Source organism: Hyperolius riggenbachi, chromosome 7, assembly GCF_040937935.1.
Source record: "Hyperolius riggenbachi isolate aHypRig1 chromosome 7, aHypRig1.pri, whole genome shotgun sequence".
NCBI classification, from domain to species: Eukaryota; Metazoa; Chordata; class Amphibia; order Anura; family Hyperoliidae; genus Hyperolius; species Hyperolius riggenbachi.
Genome location: NC_090652.1, coordinates 118,715,506 through 118,740,197, shown reverse-complemented (window position 1 = coordinate 118,740,197; position 24,692 = coordinate 118,715,506). Strand labels below are relative to the sequence as shown.

The following is a 24,692-nucleotide window of genomic DNA, read 5'->3' as shown; positions in this document are numbered from 1 at the left end:
CCAAGCTTTTTTTTTTTTTTTTTTTTTTTTTTTTTTTTTTACAATTCTGCACTCTGCAGCTTTAACAGTGTATTGCTCAGCCATACAAGTTAGCACCCAAATTAACCTTGCTTCCTTTTTTGCCACCAACAGAGCTTTCTGTTGGTGGCATCTGGTTGTGTTTAGGTGTTTAGTATTTTTTTTAATCAATTTTATTATTTATTTATTTTTATATAACATTGCTTACTTTTCTTTATGTTGTGAGCATGTCATCAGGCCAAATCACCAGGGCATTTAAACTTTTGATCAGGGTCATATGGGTACTTATTGCAGCGATTATTATTTATAAGGATTAAACACAGATATTGGATAATAAATGGCTTCAGTCAACCACTAACTATGAGTGAAAGATTTTGTCATTCAAATTCTATGAAAAATAGTTAAAGTGAACCTGTGCCAGTCAGGCCACTCTGCTCATGTGCAGAACTATGTGTACAGGCGCAGAATGCTCCTGGCGATCGGCTGCGCATGCACAGAGCGCTACGACTGAAGCCCCATTACCAGGGGCTATTACAGAAGGACAGAGCCACCGGTGAGGACTGCAAGGGAGGCAACAGAGTTCATGGGGCTGGAGGAAGCCCCAGGTATCAACGCTTTCCTTTATTCCATCCCAGGTACACTTTAAGAAATCAAATTCTGCCAGGGTATAAAAACTTATTAGCAAAACTGTGTCAAACAAGCTTCCAGAGTAAACAATGTACGACACCAAATTTCACATGAATCATTAAAGCGCCAATGCTTCTAATAATGATCATTATTATTTAGTATTTATATAGCGCCGACATCTTCCGCAGTGCTGTACAGAGTATATATAGTCTTGTCACTAACTGTCCCTCGGAGGAGCTCACAATCTGGTCCCTACCATAGTATGTCTATGTATGTATTGTGTAGTGTATGTACTGTAATCTAGGGACAATTTAGGAGGAAGCCAATTAACTTATCTGTATGTTTTTGGGATGTGGGAGGAAACCAGAGTGCCCAGAGGGAACACACGCAGACACGGGGAGAACATACAAACTCCTTGCAGCTGTTGACCTGGCTGGGATTCGAACCAGGTACCCAGCGATGCAAGGTGCGAGCGCTAACCACTACGCCACCGTGCTGCCCAATAAGACTGTGATAAGACTGACAGCACTAAAACAGGCTAAGCCTGAAAAACAGCCCAGCCCCCATTGCTTTATGATAGCGTTTCTACATTTAGGCTACAGTTTAAGAGACTTCCAACTCCTGTTGCAATGATAATGGTCACAAGGACTTGACAGGTTCTCAATTCCCCTCAATCAATCTCATCTGATCAAAAATAAAAAAGACAGGGAGTAGGGGGTGGGGGTCAACACACTGAGCCTTTCTTATTGTGCCCATATACAGTACAATACAAATGTTCAATTTTCCCATTTATTCGGCCAAAATGATTCAATTGAATTAAAGTTTAAATAAAAATCTTTTTTCGATCAAGAAAAAAAAAAAGTATTATCCAGTTTTTGTTTCACTAAAAAAAAGATCGGACATGTTGGAAAAATCTTTATATTCGATCTAGCGGAATAATTGAACAAAATTTTCTAATCAAAAAAAAAGAAAAAAAAATGTACCATGTATGGGCACAAGAAGTGTAATAACTAATGGGGCCAGACTCCACACAGTAATGCATCGTAAGCATTTATAACACTTGTCCCTTTGGTGATGAAAGTGAGCAATCTCAATCTGGTTAGCAAGTATTAAGCTCACACGCTATACGTTGCCATCCATGTCATAAAAAAACGTTCACTTTCTCTGGAACAGGTGCTAACAGAATGCGACAGACCTGATGACCTTACTTCCTCCTACCCACACTACTCACCCAGGGCGAACCTATCCAGACAAAACCATGAGATGGCACCTCCAGAGTGACTTGCAGCGAGGGTGCCCTCTGCCATTGATGCCTTTGCTTACAGAAGACAAGTGGGTCAGCTCTGTGGTGTTGCTTGGCAGCGCTGTGTCAGTACCATGCAAGCACACACGCTTGAGATACCACTTTAAAACCAAAAAGATTGTTTTCTTCCAACCTCATAATGGCTATACATTTTTTTCAGACCCCAAGTTATTAGAAAATGTACGTTAAAGCACACGTAAATACTTTTTGAAGATATTTACAATTCCACTAGGTGGCAGCATGTACCCATTTCTGAAATGCTGTAATTAGCATACTGTGTACAAGATAACTGGGAAAAGGTAAGCTTCTGAAATCAGGCTTGGTCCACATTATTACAGATTCAATCTGTGCATGGTGAAAGCACTATTACACTGTCACCATCCAAGGCACAAACCCTTGTACAGTTTCAGCTGCATAAGAAATGTCGAAAACAGCACTGCTATGATTACCTATCCGACTTTCATCTGGTGTCATGCACCGCACAACTCTCACTGCAACGGAGACAGTGGATATGTTGTAGAATGTACATACACACACGTATCAATGGATCAGATGCATCACATAAGATCTGTCAACATGTAGGTTTATCTGCTGCTCTCTGATTTTTTTCTCTTGTCAGCTGAGCCCATTATAAAAGGTGTGGGTTAAAGATAAACTGGAAGAATTCAGAATTCACAATCACTAAACCAGCACATACAGTGGTTTGCAAAAGTATTCGACCACCTTGAAGTTTTCCACATTTTGTCATTACTGCCACAAACATGAATCAATTTTATTGGAATACCACGTGAAAGACCAATACAAAGTGGTGTACACGTGAGAAGTGGAACAAAAATCATACAGAATTCCAAACCTAAAAAAAAAAAAAAAAAAACTGCAAAGTGGGGTGTGCGTAATTATTCAGCCCCCCGAGTCAATACTTCGTAGAACCACCTTTTGCTGCAATTACAGCTGCCAGTCTTTTAGGGTATGTCTCTACCAGCTTTGCACATCTAGAGACTGAAATCCTTGCCCATTCTTCTTTGCAAAACAGCTCCAGCTCAGTCAGATTAGATGGACAGTGTTTGAACAGCAGCCTTCAGATCTTGCCACAGATTCTCGATTGGGTTTAGATCTGGACTTTGACTGGGCCATTCTAAATCATGGATAGGTTTCGTTTTAAACCATTCCATTGTTGCCATGGCTTTATGTTTAGGGTCGTTGTCCTGCTGGAAGGTGAACCTCCACCACAGTCTCAAGTCTTTTGCAGACTCCCAGAGGTTTTCTTCCCAGATTGCCCTGTATTTGGCTCCATTCATCTTCCCATCAACTCTGACCAGCTTCCCTGTCCCTGCTGAAGAGAAGCACCCCCAGAGCATGATGCTGTCATCCCCATATTTGACAGTGGTGATGATGTGTTCAGAGTGATGTGCAGTGTTAGTTTTCCGCCACACATAGCGTTTTGCATTTTGGCCAAAAAGTTCCATTTTGGTCTCATCTGACCAGAGCACCTTCTTCCACATGTTTGCTGTGTCCCCCACATGGCTTGTGGCAAACTGCAAACGGGGCTTCTTATGCTTTTCCGTTAACAATGGCTTTCTTCTTGCCACTCTTCCATAAATTGGTGGCCACCACCACCAACTGGTATGGTTTAGAAAAATAAAAAATGGCAGCATCCGTATCCCTCTCACTTCAGTTGTGCTTCAAACTAGCATGATTTAGTGGAAAGCTACAGCAAGATTGTTATCTATAGTGTCATGTTGGATGCGATGGGATAGCAGAAGGGCCATTCTTCAGCTATATGTATATATAAAATGTATGATCATAGTAGGGGGCTTGTTGGTCTCTTTAAAGTGTACCAGAGCTCATGCGAATAGAGATTTATACATAATCAACAAAAAAAAAAAAAGGAGGTACCTCGCACACAATGCATCTCTGCTGGGATAACCTTACTCAACTGGACAGACTTCTACTACTGTGCCTTCACATCAATAGAACATCCAACTATTCAACATCAAAAGAAAAAGCATCCGTGGGCACCAGATAAAGAAGTTTCATTTATTCCAGGAGTGTTACATAAGGAATATGCAGATGTTAATTCAAATATACATCACCGCTCCAGGGTAGCTGACAGTCTACAGAGATGACTATTCTCGACAATTGTTTCGTGCTTGCCAGCGCTTTATCTTAGACATGACTCATGGCGGGGAGAAGCTTGCCGCCACTCTCTCAGCTCGGCATTAAAAAGACGCCGCCGAGCCCATAAACCCATCTCTCTCCCCCCACGTATACAGAGCGGGAGTGCGTAAGCGTTCCAAGCTGGAGCACACATCTACACCTCCGTCATTCCCCGGACTCCGGGCCACTCAATGCACACAACACGTGATTACACGCTATGATGTGTTACCATGGCGACCCACCACGTTTGCGGAACTCCCCACTGTATAGGCTAAAAAGAAAGGAGCCCACAGTATTGGGACTTTTGGGAGTCCAAAAGAAAACAACTTTTGTGGTAGGTAAGGGGATGGGCCGGACCGACTGGGGCACAGGCTGCTCAGATATAATATCAGTTACATTTAGAAACATCTCAGTTTGAGTTCTATTATTGTTCACTGCAAGTAGAAAAGGACACTACACCAGAACGTGGCCAGGTGAGTAGAAGAGACTAACAATTGGAAAATAGAGTGAACCCACCCAATAGACACATTCCAGAGAGAGGTGAAAGAGACATATACATAGGCTATCTATATTCCTCCAAAAATACACTTAACTCATTACGGTCATTACAGCCAGAGGGACCCACAGCATAGGTCCTAGAGATCAATAATGAATCTCTTTGCGAGTAGTCTCTCCCCATCTTCCCCACATAGTGGGGCTTTGACCAATTCCAAACCCACCATTTTCAAGACATCTGCATCATGGGCCTCTCTAACGTGGCTAATTAGCCTTAATGTACCCACACCTTTTTTCGGATCGGATGGGTAGTTTTCCCTATATAAAAGTAAGAACATGGACAGAAGATACCATAAACAACAAACTCTGTCCTGCATGTAATGAAGTCTGATTTGATGCACATATCCACCCATTCGTATACAATCAGTTTTGATCATATATTCACAGGTTGGACAATTCCTACAGGGGAAGGACCCTTTAATAGGTGTCTGACCAAGCCAAGTTGTTGGACGTTTAGGGGCATACTCTGTATGATCATGGATCCAATCGTGGAACCTCGTCTGAAGGAGATGAGAGGGCCCCCCAAAACACATGGGGAAATAACTTCATCTCTCTCCACCATTTGCTAGTTCCGAGAATTTTTTTTATTTGATTTTGCCTGACATCGGGGAAAAATCAAAAGTGAAGATGAACTTATCAAGTTCATCCCATTTGCTATTCTGCTTCTTAATAAGAGTGGACCTGTCTAATTGACGTACCTTTTCAAGTGACTTATCCACTTTTACAGGATCATACTCTCGACTGAGGAATCTTTCACTGATCTCCCTTGATTGTGACTCAAAGTCATTACTTTTTGTATTGTTTCTTTTTAAGCGCAATAATTGACTATAGGGAATTGAATTCTTGACATGATCAGGGTGGTAACTCTTATTGTGCAGGAGAGAGTTTGTTGCGGTAGCTTTACGAAAATCTCTTGTGATCACTTTATCCCCCACCCCCTCCAAGGTAAGGTCAAGAAAAGAAACCCCATCTCCTCCCCATTCTCCAGTGAATTGCATATTCATATCATTGTTTTGCAGATGTGACAGAAATTAGTCAAATTTCTCCCTGGTAGATCCCCAAATAAGCACACCGTCCACGTACCTGGACCATGCCCTCAGGTCACATCTATAGGGACTTCCTTCCCCATAGATGTAGATATCTTCCCACTTGGCCAAAAATAAATTTGCAAACGTGGGAGCCACAGACATCCCTATCGCGGTCCCTGATATTTAGCAAAAAACCACTCCCCTCCAAATCTAAATGCGTTATTTTCAAGAATGAAGTTTAAACAACGACACAAAAACGTACTTTCCAGGAGGTCGCGGTGTACCGTTTCAATGAGGATGTTGAATATCAGACTGACCCCCAATCGATGCGGTATCCTGTTATACAGGTTCACCACATTTATGGTTGCCAGCTGATTTCCTTCGTACCACCTCATTTCTTCTACCTTTTGTAACACATGTGATGTATCTTTCAGATACGATGGAATCTGGAGAAGGAGTGGTCTAAGGGCATGGTCCAAATACCTAGAGAGAGGCTCAGTTACTGACCCCCTCCCAGAGACAATGGGCCTGCCAGGGGGATCCACCAGGGATTTGTGCACTTTTGGGAGAAAATAGATGACCAGCTTTTTGGGGAAGTCTGGGAGTAGATCATCCCCAAGTTTTCAATTAAGAAAACCAGCTTGCACTCCACTTCGTAGAAAGAGCGGAGTTTGCTTTGGATTCCTAAGGTGGGGTCAGATTTCAACCTAATATAGGTAGAGGAATAGTCTAGTTGTCTTCTAGCCTCGAACATATTTTGCTGTAGATTGCACAACTATATTATCCCCCCCCCCCCCATCCGACTTAACTGTCAGAGCATGACGAGATTTCAGCCATTTTATGGCTCTCCACTCGGAGTAAGGTTTCTATCGTCATGAGGGTACAGTAGAGCTTTTGTTTCCCTCAGTACCAGACGTTGAAAAAGATCAATTGCTGATCCTTGTAAAGGCGGATAAGGGGTAGTAGACCTGCATGCAATAAATTGTTTCACTGGATCAGTCACTACTGCAGGAGTTTTTCATGCAAATAGAGATTTATACATACCTGGGGCTTCTTCCAGCCCCATACGCTCCGATCGCTCCCACGCCACCATCCTCCGTCTTCTGCAGCGCTGGTACTGGGTCCCCGCACTTCCGTCAGTCGAAGCCAGTCTGATGTAAGGGAAGTGAGCCTTCTATGTATCTCTCCAGCAGCCGACCGACGGACGTGCGGCACCCAGTAGCGGAGCTGCAGAAGACTGAGGACGGTGGCGTGGGAGCGATGGGAGCGTATGGAGCTGAAGGAAGCCCCAGGTATGTATAAATCTCTATTTGCATTAGCTTGGAGTCCCTTTAAGGCCTTTATACCTTCCAGGAGGTTTTGGGTCACCATGAGCTCTCTGGTTCTCCAATGATCAATAGTTGGCTATGTCAGCAGCTGAGTATTTAAAAACAACATTTTTCATTACACCACACCTAATTACTGAATATAGGTGCAACACCTCTAAATAAGGCTAAGAGAACATGTAATGCCTTGAAGCATCCTGCCACATAAGCGGCTTTATGGGACAAAAACAAACAACTGGTACAGTGTCTTGCAGTGCCAATTCAACCTATTAGCTTGTAGAATATAACTGGCCAACAGCATCACCATTGTGTGCATTCTGCTAATGCTCATCAGCGCAGCACAAGAAACAACTGCTCAGCTATAATGGCATGACAGTGTCAGCACACAAAGCTGTATCTTTAGAAACTTCTGCTTCACAACTCACAGAAACACCTTTTAAAAACATTTCCAAGTAAGGTGTTAACAGCAACGTTACTGCCAAGTAAATAAGGGTTTAATGTCTATTCTAATCCAAGTAACACCCTCAGGGAAAGCCTACACCAACCAATCTGCTCATAACACAAAGCATTTAACCTCACTGAAACGCAAGTTACTGTGCAAGCGGTACACATCACATGCCTGTGGTTTACTGCATTTGGTAAGACTTCACACACATGGCAGACACATTCCTTACCGAGGCATATGAATTACACAGGTACTGTGGCTTGTATAAGTCTAAGTAAAGACAGACCTAAATGCAAGTCGGCCACAGAAACTAAGAGAAAACCAGCCTTAAAGTGACCCTGAACGAGTAATTTTTTTTTCTTAAACAAACACGATGCACCTGCAAATGATTACACACTTACCTCGCTGTCATTTCCTCTCAGAAGCTCGCCATTGTCTTCTTACAACAATTTTCTTCCAGTTCTGACATGTCAGAACTGAAACATATCAGTAGCTGTCAGTTATAACTAAAAGGACAGCTGATGAGCAAGGTAAGGTCAATGTTTCCCTACGACTCAATTGGCGATATTACAGTTTAAAGTGTAACTATCGGGCATAAAATCAATTATTTTTATCTGGTAAACAAGTAATAAGGTTGCTAATCAGACAATCCAAAAGTTAAAATCACTATTACTTTTCTTGTTGCTAAATGATCATTCCCCAGTTTACCTACTCTTATTTGGCACACACAACATTTGTAACGACAGAAGGAAGTTGCAGGGCATGCTGGGTTGTCCTTTTTTGCTTCTCTACTTTCCATTTAGACTACTTCCAGCTAGTTTAGTTTTTGCCGACTTGGAGTCGGCTGGCCGCCATGCGTACGTTTTTACGCATCCCTGCTGGTGCAGGAAGCTATTGCACACATCAACAAGTAAATTTTTACGCGTTACGGGTGTAATGCGTAAAATTTTACGCATTACAACCGTAACGCGTAAAAATGTACTTGTTGATGTCTGCAATAGCTTCCTGCACCAGCAGGGATGCGTAAAAACGTACGCATGGCAGTCGGCCGACTCCCAGTCGGCAAAAACGAAACTAGCTGGCAGTGGGGGACCAGAGGAGCCATGAGTGTCTGCGAGGGCACAGGATGGCTGCAGGGGGCTGGTAGATGCCCCAGGTAAGTAAAACATTTTTTTTTACAGTTAAGGTTCCCTTTAAAATGGGAAATGCTACACAGAATTTTTTTTTCTTTTTTTACTGTAGAAAAATCACTAAAATCAAAACGTGGACAGCGCAATACATATGTTAAGTAGAGCAAGTATTTCGCTACTTATGTGTTTTTCCCCTGAGATAGTATAGCTGACAGCTCCTCTAACAGTGTGCTGACCAAGAAGCTGTTATGGAGTAATGGCCATTTTCAAAATGGAGGCTGGAGATCTCTATCGATCACAGTGGACAAGCAAGACAAAGAAGAGGAGCAAGATTGAGGAGTAGAGTACAAGGGAGGAAAGTATGACGTGTGTATGTTTATTTTGGTTTTTAATCTTTAGTTCAGGTTTGCTTTAAAGGGAACCTAAACAGAGGGATATGGATTTTTCATTTTAAAATAATACTAGCTGCCTGGCTCTCCTGCTGATCTTGTGCCTCTGATACTTTCAGCCACAGCCCCTGAACAAGCATGCAGATCAGGTTCTCTGACTGAAGTCAGTCTGGATTTGCTGCATGCTTGTTTCATGTCTGTGATTCAGCCACCACTGCAGCCAAATAAAATCAGCAGGGCTGCCAGGCAACTGGTATTGTTTAAAAGGAAACATCCATATCCCTCTCAGTGTAGGTTCCCTTTAGGCATCAGAAGAACTAAATAAAGAACAGCCAGGCAGGAACAAGTGAAGCAGCCATTGATTGCATAAAGAATAGGGTAAGCAGGAAAGGATCTGAGTGTCTCCTAAAGGAGAATACTACAAGGTATCATCCTGATTCAAAACTTCTTGCTAAAGGAGAACTAAACCCAAATAAAGGAGGAATACCGTATTCAGCAGTTGTAACAATATTTTAAGCCCAACTAAATCCAGAATTGGAGGCGGCAAATTCTGCGCATGCACACTTCTATAAGGGCTGTCCTTTACAGGCACAGTATATTTATATTGTGGTGGAATCTATACAGCTAATCAGGCCGCTATATTACATTAGATTTGCTCTGCCAGCCTTTCACTTACAAGGCTGAGATCATTCCACTGTGTTATAGCTGCTGTGTCTTTAGAGCAGTGTCAGAACCTGTTCTACCATTTGCCTGTTCCAGCACCTTGCACCATTAGACAAGATTTCATCAGAAACTTTGTTCAGTTTCAGGAGGAGGAGGAGGTGTTAAATGTGCATTCAAATAGCTGACCTCCAACCACCCAGTGCAGAAGAAAGAATTGAGCCCAATTTTTCAATTCACACTTTGAGGGCTCGTTCCCACTATCGCGAATCTGCATGCGTCCAACGCATGCAGATCCGCACATGTAATGCAAGTGGATGGGCCTGTTTCCACTGTAGCGTTGTTGAGGTGCGTTTTTTTCAGCGTGAAAAAAACGCACAAAAGAGCCAACGATTTCGCCTGCGTCGGGAATCCGTGCGAATCGCCGCTAATGTATTTAATAGTAAAAACACATGCGTTTGTTACATGCGTTTTTACCCGCGATTTCGCGTGCGATTTCGCACCTTTTTCAATTTTATTTAGCCCTGGCAGTGTCATGGTTAATTTCGCATGGCACCCTGCCATGCGAAATCGCGGGTAAAAACGCATGCGGAAACTCATCCGCATGCGTTTTTACAAGCGTCGGAATGCGGCCGAAATCGCGTCGCAACAGTGGGAACGAGCCCTTAGTATTATGCCGGCAGCATGGCAACTGCATCCCTGTCTGGATACTGCATGTACGACATGGCAACTGCATCCCTGTCTGGATACTGCATGTACGACATGGCAACTGCATCCCTGTCTGGATACTGCATGTACGACATGGCAACTGCATTCCTGTCTGTATACTGCATGTACGACATGGCAACTGCATTCCTGTCTGGATACTGCATGTACGACATGGCAACTGCATCCCTGTCTGGATACTGCATGTACGACATGGCAACTGCATCCCTGTCTGGAAGCTGCATGTAACACATGGCAACTGCATCCCTGCCTGGAAGCTGCATGTAACACATGGCAACTGCATCCCTGCCTGGAAGCTGCATGTAACACATGGCAACTGCATCCCTGTCTGGAAGCTGCATGTAACACATGGCAACTGCATCCCTGTCTGGAAGCTGCATGTAACACATGGCAACTGCATCCCTGTCTGGAAGCTGCATGTAACACATGGCAACTGCATCCCTGTCTGGAAGCTGCATGTAACACATGGCAACTGCATCCCTGTCTGGAAGCTGCATGTAAGACGTGGCAACTGCATCCGTCTGGAAGCTGCATATGAGACGTGGCAACTGCATCCCTGTCTGGATGCTGCATGTAAGACATGGCAACTGCATCCCTGCCTGGAAGCTGCATGTAACACATGGCAACTGCATCCCTGCCTGGAAGCTGCATGTAACACATGGCAACTGCATCCCTGTCTGGATGCTGCATGTAAGACATGGCAACTGCATCCCTGCCTGGAAGCTGCATGTAACACATGGCAACTGCATCCCTGCCTGGAAGCTGCATGTAACACATGGCAACTGCATCCCTGCCTGGAAGCTGCATGTAACACATGGCAACTGCATCCCTGTCTGGATGCTGCATGTAAGACATGGCAACTGCATCCCTGCCTGGAAGCTGCATGTAACACATGGCAACTGCATCCCTGCCAGGAAGCTGCATGTAACACATGGCAACTGCATCCCTGCCAGGAAGCTGCATGTAACACATGGCAACTGCATCCCTGCCAGGAAGCTGCATGTAACACATGGCAACTGCATCCCTGCCTGGAAGCTGCATGTAACACATGGCAACTGCATCCCTGCCTGGAAGCTGCATGTAACACATGGCAACTGCATCCCTGCCTGGAAGCTGCATGTAAGACATGGCAACTGCATCCCTGCCTGGAAGCTGCATGTAACACATGGCAACTGCATCCCTGCCTGGAAGCTGCATGTAACACATGGCAACTGCATCCCTGCCTGGAAGCTGCATGTAACACATGGCAACTGCATCCCTGTCTGGATGCTGCATGTAAGACATGGCAACTGCATCCCTGCCTGGAAGCTGCATGTAACACATGGCAACTTCATCCCTGCCTGGAAGCTGCATGTAACACATGGCAACTGCATCCCTGCCAGGAAGCTGCATGTAACACATGGCAACTGCATCCCTGCCTGGAAGCTGCATGTAACACATGGCAACTGCATCCCTGCCTGGAAGCTGCATGCAACACATGGCAACTGCATCCCTGCCTGGAAGCTGCATGTAAGACATGGCAACTGCATCCCTGTCTGGATGCTGCATTCAACACTGCTTTCCATCATGTACCCTGCCAGGGTATAGGTCCCAGCCGGGGCAACACCATGGGCAGCAGATGGGCAGCAGATGGGCAGCTGTATCCTCATCTCCATAAATTAAACCCAAGTGCAAATCACACTAGGGAGGGTCAATGAGATGCAAGTAATACTTAATTGCTGTAGGATTATGCATTGTAAATTTGTAATCACTACAAAAGTCTAACAGACTGCTGTTTCTGTTTAAGATTGTGTAGGTCGCATTACATTTGGAAAAGTGAGGAAGTAAAAACTCCAGTTATTCTTGGTGGCATTCCTTTCAAGTGGGAGTCATGATCAGTGGCATAGCTGGAAACGCATGGTGATCCATACTTCACTGGAATTTGGAACAACATGAAAGCCAACATTACTTACCTGTAACATCTTTTGCAGGAATCGAAAGGACAGCACCCTGGAGAGGTTTTCTCATGCTGCTGTCCTGAGATGATCTGGGAAATTTTACTTTTTCTATTGCCATACTTCAAAAGCAAACATCTCTGTAGGTTTAACTGACTGCTTTGAGATTTTTTTTTCATCTTCTGTCATAGTTATTACAATACATTTATGTTCAGATGGGCAGATTGTGAAAATGGTAGCAGCTACTAACCACAATTTTTACAGCAACCAGCATGGGGAGAATATGCATAATAATAATAATGAGAGATACTCTCCGAGTTTGAAATATAGTAGATAATTGGGTTTAAGAAAGCTAAAATGTGTAAAGGTTATGCCTAGCCAAGGGATGGTATTTAATCTACAGACTGCAGTGTTCCTCTGCAATCTTAAAATGGAGCAGAAATCAACATATTGCATTAGTGATATATAGGCCTTAACCTCAATATTTTTGTTCATGATGGATCTCTGTGTAACTGCAACTATACACTATACACCAGCTTCTCAAGGTCCCTTCCTCCCTTGTGCATTGCTGGTCATGTTTTCAGCACCACACTGTGTGGGCGACACACAAGGACATCAGATGTGCACAGTCAGTACTGTTTGATGTTTCCAACCATGCGACTCGGTGCAGTATCACAATGATTGCACACATTTTTTGCAAATGCAGTGTGATAATCATTATGAATTCATTTTTAATTAATTAAATTTGCACTGCATCAGAGAAATGCAGTGGGCGAGTTTAAAAATGGCTGGAGGCCCAGATGGTCTCTAAGAAAACAATCTAGATTTGTAACAGCAGGGCTGTGGAGTCGGTACAAAAATCATCCATCTCCAACTCTGACTCCTCAGTTTATGAAACCACCGACAAACTCCGACTTCAGGTACCCAAAATGGCTCAGACTCCTTAGTCTAATATTTACCAGGGCTGCGGATTTGGTACAGAAATCATCCGAATCAGACTCCTCAGTTTGTGAAACCTCCAACTCCAGGTACCCAAAATTTCTCCGACTCCACAGCCCTGTGTAACAGAGTTCATATAAGCAAAGAAATATAAAGCTAATGAAGCTGGCCAAAAGCAAATATCCACACAGTGAGGTAGGTTCTACCTAGAGCATCTATGGTTATCCAAATAAGGCATTAGTTCCTCGTTTTGAATACAGTGATCCTTGTGCGGAATACAAATGATGAACGGGTGCCAAATTCATGTAAGAGGTCTGCTCACATTGCAAAAAATGTTAATATTTTTGCTGACCAAACAGAAAATTCTTAGTAGACCACTTAGGAAGACCTATACTGAGAGGCTGTGATGTCACACCTGTGATGTAAAAAAACCCATCTACATACTTGTTCATAGGAAGGAATGAAAAGGAAGGAGGAAGGCAAAAGGGAAGAAAAAGGAAAAAGGAAGAGAACTTGTAATTGTTTGTAAAATATTTTACTCTGCAGTCTAGTCTCATGGTGTATGCAGCAGGGCTGTGGAGTCGGAGTCGGAGTCGTGGAGTCGGGCAATTTTGGGTGCCTGGAGTCGGAGTCGGGAAAAAATGCACCGACTCCTAATGAATTTGTAACTGTAATTAAAATAGAAGATATGATAAAATGTTCTATTTCTCAGATAATAGTCATTAAAAATAATGTATATATACAGTATATATACAGTAATAGCTGTGTATAGTCCACAAAAATGAAATAAACCAGTCAAAATGAGTTACTTGTGCTGCTTCAATAAAGCAGTCCCCGTATTTTTAAGGTCAGATATACATATCTGATTGTGACTGTATATATGATGTGTACACAGGAATCTCTTATATATACTAAATAGCATCTATGCTGTAAGAATAAAGCCTGATGTGTAGCTGTGTCACTAATAGAGATGGTCAATGAGATGGAAATAAATCTGCACTGATGCTGATTTATGCAAATGTATGCACTCCCTTTGCTGATGAAATCAAATAATGTGATATGTTATTAAAATTTGGTTTGGTGACTACAAATTAAAGGGTAACTGAAACGGATGAAAAGTAAAGTTTTATACATACCTGGGGCTTCCTCCAGCCCCCTTCAGGCTAATCAGTCCCTCGCTGTCCTCCACCACCCGGATCTTCTGCTATGAGTCCTGGTATTTCAGCCAGTCAGCGCTGTCCGGCCGCATGCCGCTCCCACAGCCAGGAACATTCTGCACCTGCGCAATAGTGCTGCACAGGTGTAGTATGCTCCTGGCGGCGGAGTGTGCATGCGCACTACGCCTGACTGGCTCAAGTACCTGGACTCATAGCAGAAGATCCAGGTGGTGGAGGAGGACATAGAGGGACTGATTATCCTAAAGGCAGCTGGAGGAAGCCCCAGGTATGTATAAAACTTTAATTTCATCTGTCTCAGGTTTACTTTGTTACACAGTAGTACTATACTCTACATATGCACTCCCCACAGAGCTGCAGGGAATCCACTGAGAATGCTGTGCACATTGAACACAGAGGTGTTGTCTGTTTACAATCTCCTCGTTCCCCTGCAGAGTACCTGCACATCATTCTTACATGTACCCACACTTACATTGCCTAGGGCCTGATAGATGTTCTTTGTTCCGGTTTGTACCTTTTACAAGTACTCTTACCAAGGACTAGTTTTAGTCTAAAGGGAATAAATATAGTAGTCTACATATCCTTCTCACTTCAGCTGTCTTGTAAAATTCCTAAGCGTTGGCAGTTAAGAGACGAATTTCATGTTACATACTTTTAATCAACAAAATTGTAATATGCAAATTAGAGGAGTCGGAGTCAGTGGAATCCTAAACTGAGGAGTCGGAGTCGGTGGATTTTTGGACCGACTCCACAGCCCTGGTATGCAGTGACAAATCACAAGCAGGAAGGTGACAATTTAGAAGTACAAACAAACACAAATCAGACACAATGCAAGTGTTACTAAGTAACATCTTCAACTGTGCACATAATGCAACATACCAGTATAAGAAAATGATTACTTCCACAAACGCATGTAAGATTGTCTATGTGTAATCTATTACCCTGCCTATAAATTTAGTTTTGCCCATGCGTAAAGAAAATCATTTCTATTGCTGTAAAGACTGGATTTCATGGAGATGAATAGTCTTTCATGCTTCCTGCTCAGTTATTCACCCATGAACTAATGATTTCAGACTGTCAGAAACAGGTGAACTGGCCAGCAGACTAGAGTGTTCAAAACTTCTTCAGCTGATTACGTTCGAATCTCTACTTTGGGTGGGAAGGTTGAGGGAACTTATTGGAATGTCTCTAAGCAGTTACCCGGTAGGTGGGCCTACCCAACCTAAACTGTGCATATAGGACAAAGAAAGCTAGGAGGAGCTACTGGCATCCGCAGCATTATACAGTACATATAGTTTTATGAAGAATAAAAAGGTAACATAGGGAACGATGAAACCACTGCCAACTACACCCAAAACTATGTAGTTGCTATTTACCTTACAATCTAAGAGGCGGAAATACCTGTTACCTTGAGATAAGCAAATGAGGTTTGAAGGGCAAGCTGGTACCAGCAACTTGGGTCACTTTCAGATGTCTCTGCAACTTGTTACATGTTGGCTGGCTATACTTGTGGCATCAATCCACAGTTAAAGGACTACTCTTACAAAAAATTGCAAAATTTAAAATACATGAAAAGAGATTAAAAAGTACATTTCTCCAAGATTAGATTGTGCTATTAAATACTTTTCTCCTATGTTGCTGTCACTTACAGTAGGTAGTAGAAATCTGACAAAACTGACAGGTTTTGAACTAGTCAATCTCCTCATCATGGGGGATTCTCAGGGTTTATTTTTTATTTTCAAAAGCCCTTTGTGAGCAGCAGTTGCTCACGCCAGCTGCCAAAATAGCAAAATAGTGAACAGGAAATGGGAAATGGAGCGAGTAACATATGGCTAGATAACGTGATAGCTGCAGGTGAAATCACACACACCATAGCAAAGCTACGAGTTTCTAGAAGGTCCAATATTCTTGGCCAAGAGCCCATGTAAGGGTGCCACCTCTACGCCGCACAGGTGACTTGTACTTGGCAAAATACAGAACACAGAATGTGACACTGCTGGTCACATCACAGTAAATAGAACACAATTTACAACCTACAGAAATCCATCATGAATATGAATGCAGTAACATTGTAGAAGAGGATACTGAACAAAACACCAAATTGTGTTCTAATTGCAGTTTAGAGTGGTATTCTTGTGCCACTTCCTTCACAGCTGTGTTCCCATCATCTACATAGCATCCAAAGAGACTCCTTGGAGCAAAGCATGCGTCATGTAATAATATAAAATTGTATATGTCACCACAGACCGGGAACAGCTTGGGCAGATGGGATTCACAAACATACATCGTGTTTACAGTCATCTTTAACTTCCGTTACACACTGAAGACATCACTAAAGGTAACTACTGCAGACTTGGTGGCGTAGTGCTTTGCATCGCTGGGTCCCTGGTTCGAATCTCAGCCAGGGCGCTATCTGCGCAGAGTTTGTATGTTCTCCCCCGGTTTCCTCCCACATTCCAAAAACATTCAGATAAGCAGGCCTGTGGAGTCGGAGCAATTTTGGGTACCTGGAGTCTGAGTTGGTGTCAGTGGTTCCAAAAACTGACGAGTCAGATGATTTTTGTACCAAACCCACAGCCCTGGTTAGTATTATGCTGGGAATACACGGAGCGATCCGGCGGCTTGATTAGCTGCCGGATCGATCCCCGTCACGCCCCCGTGGCCGCCCGTTTCCCGCATGTCCCCGCGGGCGCTTCCTTATCTTCTGCTCGATTCCCCGCTATTGTCCGCCCGCAGGTATCAAGCGGGGAATCGATCCGTTATGGGCTAACCTCCCCTTTCAGCTATTTAATAAAAGTATTATTTGCGGTTATAGGCAACTACTCCTGTCTTTGTTCCAGCTTTCTTTGAAGCAGACTTTATAAATCTGCCCTGTGAGTAGGTGCCGAAGAAAGCGTACGCTGGATATGGCAAGCAAGGTAAATGGGGTGGGACAAAACACAGTGGGGTAGGGATTTAACAGAACTACACAGAGTGGAAGGACTTATCAGAGAAGGGCATACAGAAATGGTGCAAGCAAAGAGGGGGAAACAGAGGTGCTGGACAGATGTGGGAGAAAGCACAGTCATTGAGACAGGTCAGATGTGGGAGAGAGCGTAGTCAGGGTGACAGGACCAATGAAGGGGTTGCACAGACAGGATGAAAGGACAAATAAGGGGGTTACACAGAGGGTGAGAGAGCTGATGAGAGGGATGCAAATACAGGGTGAAGGGACTGATGAGGGGGTTGCACAATCAGGGTGAAGGAACAGATGAGGGGAAGCAAAAAAAAGGTGCTAGAAAAATGGGGAAGCCCAGAGGAGATGGGAGAACATGTAACAAGGTTGCTAGGATACAGGAAGAAAGAGCACATAGTCAGGGTGCTAGAACAGACTGCAGGAAGCACATGGGGAGGTCTGTAGGACAGACTTGACTTTGTTCTGTGTTAATGAATAAGCCTTGCTGTATATCTTAACCAGCATCACTTATAAAGCTAGAACAAATGAAAAGTCAGATACACATGCCAAATAGCATTTACTCCTCTGACAGATGAAGCACTGTTATGGGCTAACCTCCCCTTTCCTCTTCATTTCTGATAAATGATTTTCCAAAGTGCTTCTCATTATAATTAACAGGTGTTACTCTTTTTTTATAGCCCAATTTACATGCTGGATGTGAATCTCACTGGTAATCTATTTGTGAAGAACTGTGGCATGCATGTGGGCTGGTTGGCTGCTGAACGAGTCATATAATGAGATAGCTGGAGATGTTAATAGGGCATAGTTCACTTCCAGAAAGTGGGTTATAATTTGCTCTTATTCAGTCTACTGTGCAAATAATGAAATGCAGGTCACTGCACGATAACAACTGCTTCAGAAGATTTACAGCCTTTGTTTTATAAACATGGTGACAACAGAATGGATAAATGCCAAAAGGGCAATAGTCCACTTCTCCATGTACAGGAAGCAATGTGTTCAATTACAAAAAATATTAGATCATTCACCACCCACTACAAACTATAGTTCGCAAGCTGCAAACTTGTACTGGTTACAGCTTCTGGTTGGCGATACGAAAGGAGGTTCACTGGGAAAGCTTTTATTTTCAAATTTTAGAATACTTTTAGACCTAGCATGTTGTATTCTGCATCAGTATTTTCTGGATCCATATTTCTGGATGTGGCTACCATAATTAGAGGAAGTCTTCAGTGTAAATGGCATGATCAACTAAAAATAAGCAGGTCTAGAGATATAGGCTTCATACTTTTTTCAGGTGTGTAATTCAGATGCTCCTGCAGCCTAAGAGTTCGGCAGGACTGTCAGACAGCTAGTATAAATATGGCAGCCTCCATATACCTTTCCCTTCAGTTGCTCTTTAACAATGCAGTCTGTTTCTCTGGAACCATCTATCATTTAGGTATGCAGTTTTCAGACTGCAATTTTTCACCATGTATTCAGCTTCCACTGCCAGGTTTGGGCAGGATTACTTCAGCAGGAAGCTCAAATTCTGTTTCTATGAGAACATTAGGGGATATTTTTGGAACTTTCACCATTTTGTACCTTTTCTATTCATAGCTTGCCAAGTCATATTTTTAGGATGGTGCTTCACATATAGGCGGCTTGTTCCTCTAGTCTCTACAGTGGTGTGAAAAACTATTTGCCCCTTTCCTGATTTCTTATTCTTTTGCATGTTTGTCACACTTAAATGTTTCTGCTCATCAAAAACCGTTAACTATTAGTCAAAGATAACATAATTGAACACAAAATGCAGTTTTAAATGATGGTTTTTATTATTTAGCAAGAAAAAAAAAAACTCAAAACCTACATGGAGCGGTGTGAAAAAGAAATTGCCCCCTGAACCTAATAAGTGGTTGGGCCACCCTTAGCAGCAATAACTGCAATCAAGCGTTTGCGATAACTTGCAACGAGTCTTTTACAGCGCTCTGGAGGAATTTTGGCCCACTCATCTTTGCAGAATGGTTGTAATTCAGTTTTATTTGAGGGTTTTCTAGCATGAACCGCCTTTTTAAGGTCATGCCACAACATCTCAATAGGATTCAGGTCAGGACTTTGACTAGGCCACTCCAAAGTCTTCATTTTGTTTTTCTTCAGCCATTCAGAGGTGGATTTGCTGGTGTGTTTTGGGTCATTGTCCTGCTGCAGCACCCAAGATCGCTTCCGCTTGAGTTGACGAACAGATGGCCGGACATTCTCCTTCAGGATTTTTTGGTAGACAGAATTCATGGTTCCATCTATCACAGCAAGCCTTCCAGGTCCTGAAGCAGCAAAACAACCCCCCACCATCACACTACGACCACCATATTTTACTCTTGGTATGATGTTCTTTTGCTGAAATGCTGTGTTACTTCTATGCCAGATGTAACGGGACACGCATCTTCCAAAAAGTTCAACTTTTGTCTCGTCGGTCCACAAGGTATTTTCCCAAAAGTCTTGGCAATCATTGAGATTTTTTTTTAGCAAAAATGTTCTTTTTGCTTAAAAGTGGTTTGCGCCTTGGATATCTGCCATGCAGGCCGTTTTTGCCCAGTCTCTTTCTTATGGTGGAGTCGTGAACATTGACCTTAATTGAGGCAAGTGAGGCCTGCAGTTCTTTAGATGTTGTCCTGGGGTCTTTTGTGGCCTCTCGGATGAGTTTTCTCTGCGCTCTTGGGGTAATATTGGTCGGCCGGCCACTCCTGGCAAGGTTCATCACTGTTCCATGTTTTTGCCATTTGTGGATAATGGCTCTCACTGTCCTTCGCTGGAGTCCCAACCCTTTAGAAATGGCTTTATAACCTTTACCAGACTGATAGATCTCAATTACAGTACTTTTGTTCTCATTTGTTCCTGAATTTCTTTGGATCTTGGCATGATGTCTAGCTTTTGAGGTGCTTTTGGTCTACTTCTCTGTGTCAGCTCCTATTTAAGTGATTTCTTGATTGAAACAGGTGTGGCAGCAATCAGGCATGGGGGTGACTACAGAAATTGAACTCAGGTGTGATAAACCACAGTTAAGTTATTTTTTAAGAAGGGGGGCAATCACTTTTTCACACATGGCCATGTAGATTTGCAGTTTTTTTCCTCACTAAATATTAAAAACCATCATTTAAAACTGCATTTTGTGTTCAATTATGTTATCTTTGACTAATAGTTAATGGTTTTTGATGAGCAGAAACATTTAAGTGTGACAAACATGCAAAAGAATAAGAAATCAGGAAGGGGGCAAATAGTTTTTCACACCACTGTATGTATACAAGACAAGGGCAATTTGTGAACTCCTGCAGGAGGGCTGCTATACTGCATGAAAGTCATACCTACACGCTTCATTAGCCTTAAAGAGAACCCGAGGTGGGTTTGAAGAATATTATCTGCATACAGAGGCTGGATCTGCCTATACAGCCCAGCCTCTGTTGCTATCCCAAACCCCCCTAAGGTCCCCCTGCACTCTGCAATCCCTCATAAATCACAGCCACGCTGCTGACAAACAGCTTGTCAGAGCTGGCTGTGTTTATCTCTATAGTGTCAGTCTGCTGCTCTCCCCGCCTCCTGCAGAACTCCAGTCCCCGCCTGCATCCCTTCCCTCCCTGCTGATTGGAGGGAAGGGACTGGGGCAGGGACCGGAGCTATGCAGGAGGCGGGGGAGCAGCTGAGACTGACACTACAGATGTAAACACAGCCTCACAGCACGGCTGTGATTTATGAGGGATTGCAGAGTGCAGGGGGACCTTAGTGGGGTTTGGGATAGCAACAGAGGCTGGGCTGTATAGGCAGATCCAGCCGCTGTATGCAGATAACATTCTTTAAACACACCTCGGGTTCTCTTTAAAAAGTGGAGAGCAGAAAAGCAATATTACTAAACAGGGTACCCAGTCTGCATATATAAATTAGCCAATAAAGGTGTCCGCGTATACATATATATGGTACAACTAGAGACAGAATCATATTTTTCAAACGTCATAACAGTGCGTTTCATTGACATGCAGAAGAGCTTCTGATGGAGTCTGATTTAACAAGATTTTCTACAGTACTTTGTACTGAGCATGTGCAGGACAGCGGCATGAGCAAGGGTGCGCGCAGCCAGGGCCGCACAGGGGCAGAGGCCTGCCAACAAGGGCTGTGGAGTCAGTAAAAAAAATCCACCGACTCAGACTCCTCAGTTTAGGATTCCACCGACTCAGACTCCTAATTTGCATATTACAATCTTGTTGATTGAAAGTATGTAACATGAAATTCGACTCTTAACTGCCAGCGCAGTTAATGCAATTAAGCCGGCGGCAATGTAACAATTCAAGCCGCCGGCTTTTTCTCTGCCTCTCTCTCCTTCTCCCCCCGCCTCTCTCCCCTCCTTCCCCCCGCCTCTCTCGCTCTCCTATGGGCAGCCGGCGGGGACACGAGTGCACTACCCCCCCCCCCCCGGAGTCGTTCGTCGCGGCAGGGAATCCTGCCGTTCTTGCAGAGCGGGTGCTGGCAGAAGCAATGTCTGCAGCCTCCCCGCTCTGCTTTCCTGGTGCGACGAACGACTCTTGGGGACACGCGTGTCCCCCGCCGGCTGCCCATAAGAGGAGAGAGAGAGGCAGATAAAAAGCCGGCGGCTTGAATTGTTACATGCCGCCGGCTTAATTGCAATAAATTAACTAAGTGGTTATACGTTTGGCCGCTGCGCTGCGGCCAGAAGATACATTAATGTCACAGGAATAAATCCATTTCTAACATTGGCCGCAGCGCAGCGGCCACTTCGCACATTGGCCGGCCAGAACCCGAAGTGGCTGGCCAGAACTAGAAGTGGCCAAACTTCGGGTTCTGGCCGTAACATATATAAGAAATTCCTGTGTACACATCATATATACAGTCACAGTCAGATGTGTATATCTGACTTTAAAAATACGGGGACTGCTTTATTGAAGCAGCACAAGTAACTAATTTTGATAGGTTTATTTCATTTTTGTGGACTAAGCACAGCTATTACTGTATGTATAAATTATTTATAAAGACTATTATCTGAGAAATAGAACATTTTATCATATTTTCTATTTTAATTACAGTTTAAATTCATTAGGAGTCGGACTCCAGGCACCCAAAATTGCCCAGACTCCACAGCCCTGCTGCCAACTGTGAGAAACTTCGTCGCTGCAGGGGAATTGTTCCGGCACGGGGGGCTGGTAGGAGCCAAGGTAACAAACTTTTTTTTCTCTCAATTAAGGTTTCCTTTAAGTGTGAACTAGCCCATTGAACATTGGTTCTCAGTTTTCCTATGCAGAAAACAAGCATAAAACAGACAAGTGTGTTCCCAGCCACTTGCATTCAATTGATGCATGCTGTGGGAAACTAAAGTATTTAAAATGTCAACAGTGGGTATTGGCAAAGCAGAGTTGTAGCAGCGTTAAGGAAAGTTTGTTGCAAACTACAGTTAAAGGGAACCTAAACTGAGAGGGATGTGGATTTTTGTTTTAAAATACCAGTTGCCCGACTCTCCTGCTGATCCTGTGTCTCTGATACTTTTAGCCACAGCCCCTGAACAAGCATGCAGATCAGGTACTCTGACTGAAGTCAGACTGGAGCTGCATGCTTGTTTCAGGTGTGTAATTCAGCCACTAGAGCAGCCAAAGAGATCAGCAGGACTGCCAGGCAATTGGTATTGTTTAAAAGGAAACATCCATATCCCTCTCAGTTTAGGTTCCCTTTAAACATTAAAATGAGGGCAGTATACACAGTATAATGCAGAGCAAATCTTGTGAACTCTTATTCTACCTACTGTTCAGTAAACCATGTGAACATGACTGCCAATTGTCACTGTGGTGCCACCTTACGTAAATAATAGCAGCTAACACAGAAACAAGACTGTACACAGCTGACTCATGTAAATGTAAAACATCTCAATTTCTGTGCTGGTCTCCACCCAGTGTTTTACAACCATTAGAAAAACAGAGCTCTCTATATAAGGTGAACAGTTGCTTCATAATCCTCAATTAAAATGAAATGTATGTGTCGGATAGTGACAGCCTACATCAAACAAAAGGGCCATGTTATTTTACTCTACATGCTGTGCATTAATATAGGCGAACACTAACATTAGGCTTTAGGATTGTACACTGTAAGGCTCGCTTTGTTCACACACTATGCATAGTCTGGAATCCGATACACATGCGTGATATCAGAATGTGGTGCAGTGGGCCTTTAGCCTGGACTCAGCAACCCATGTGTGATATCAGAATGTGGTGCAGTGGCCCAATAGCCTGGACTCAGCAACCCATGTGTGATATCAGAATGTGGTGCAGTGGCCCTATAGCCTGGACTCAGCAACCCATGTGTGATATCAGAATGTGGTGCAGTGGCCCTATAGCATGGACTCAGCAACCCATGCATATCAGAATCTGGTGCAGTGGCCCTATAGCCTGGACTCAGCAGCCCATGCATATCAGAATCTGGTGCAGTGGCCCTATAGCCTGGACTCAGCAACCCATGTGTGATATTAGAATCTGGTGCAGTGGACCTATAGCCTGGACTCCCCAATGCACATGTGATATCAAAATGTGGTGCAGCGGCCCTATAGCCTGGACTCGGCAACTCATGTGTGATATTAGAATGTGGTGCAGTGGCCCTATAGCCTAGACTCAGCAGCCCATGCATATCAGAATCTGGTGCAGTGGCCCTATAGCCTGGACTCAGCAACTCATGCGTAATATCAGAATGTGGTGCAGTGGCCCTATAGCCTGGACTCACCAATGCACATGTGGTATCAGAATCTGGTGCAGTGGCCCTATAGCCTGGACTCAGCAACTCTTGCGTGATATCAGAATGTGGTGCAGCGGCCCTATAGCCTGGACTCGGCAACCCATGTGTGATATTAGAATGTGGTGCAGTGGCCCTATAGCCTGGACTCAGCAACCCATGCACATCAGAATGTGGTGCCTGGACTCAGCAACCCATGTGTGATATTAGAATGTGGTGCAGTGGCCATATAGCCTAGACTCAGCAACTCATGCGTGATATCAGAATGTGGCGCAGTGGCCATATAGCCTAGACTCAGCAACTCATGCGTGATATCAGAATGTGGTGCAGTGGCTATATAGCCTGGACTCAGCAATGCACTTGTGATATTAGAATGTGGTGCAGTGGCCCTATAGCCTGGACTGAGTACTGCATGTGTGATATTAGAATCTGGTGCAGTGGCCCTATAGCCTGGACTCAGCAACCCATGTGTGATATTAGAATGTGGTGCAGTGGCCCTATAGCCTGGACTCAGCAATGCACATGTGATATTAGAATGTGGTGCATATAGCCTGGACTTAGCACTGCATGTGTGATAT

At 43.8% G+C, this 24,692-nt stretch overlaps 1 protein-coding gene across 3 annotated transcripts in view; it reads right to left on the bottom strand.

Moving 5' to 3' along the window:
• LMTK2 (lemur tyrosine kinase 2) overlaps positions 1 to 24,692 on the bottom strand; it is a 212,486-nt gene that overhangs the window by 79,282 nt on the left and 108,512 nt on the right. The window lies entirely within an intron of this gene.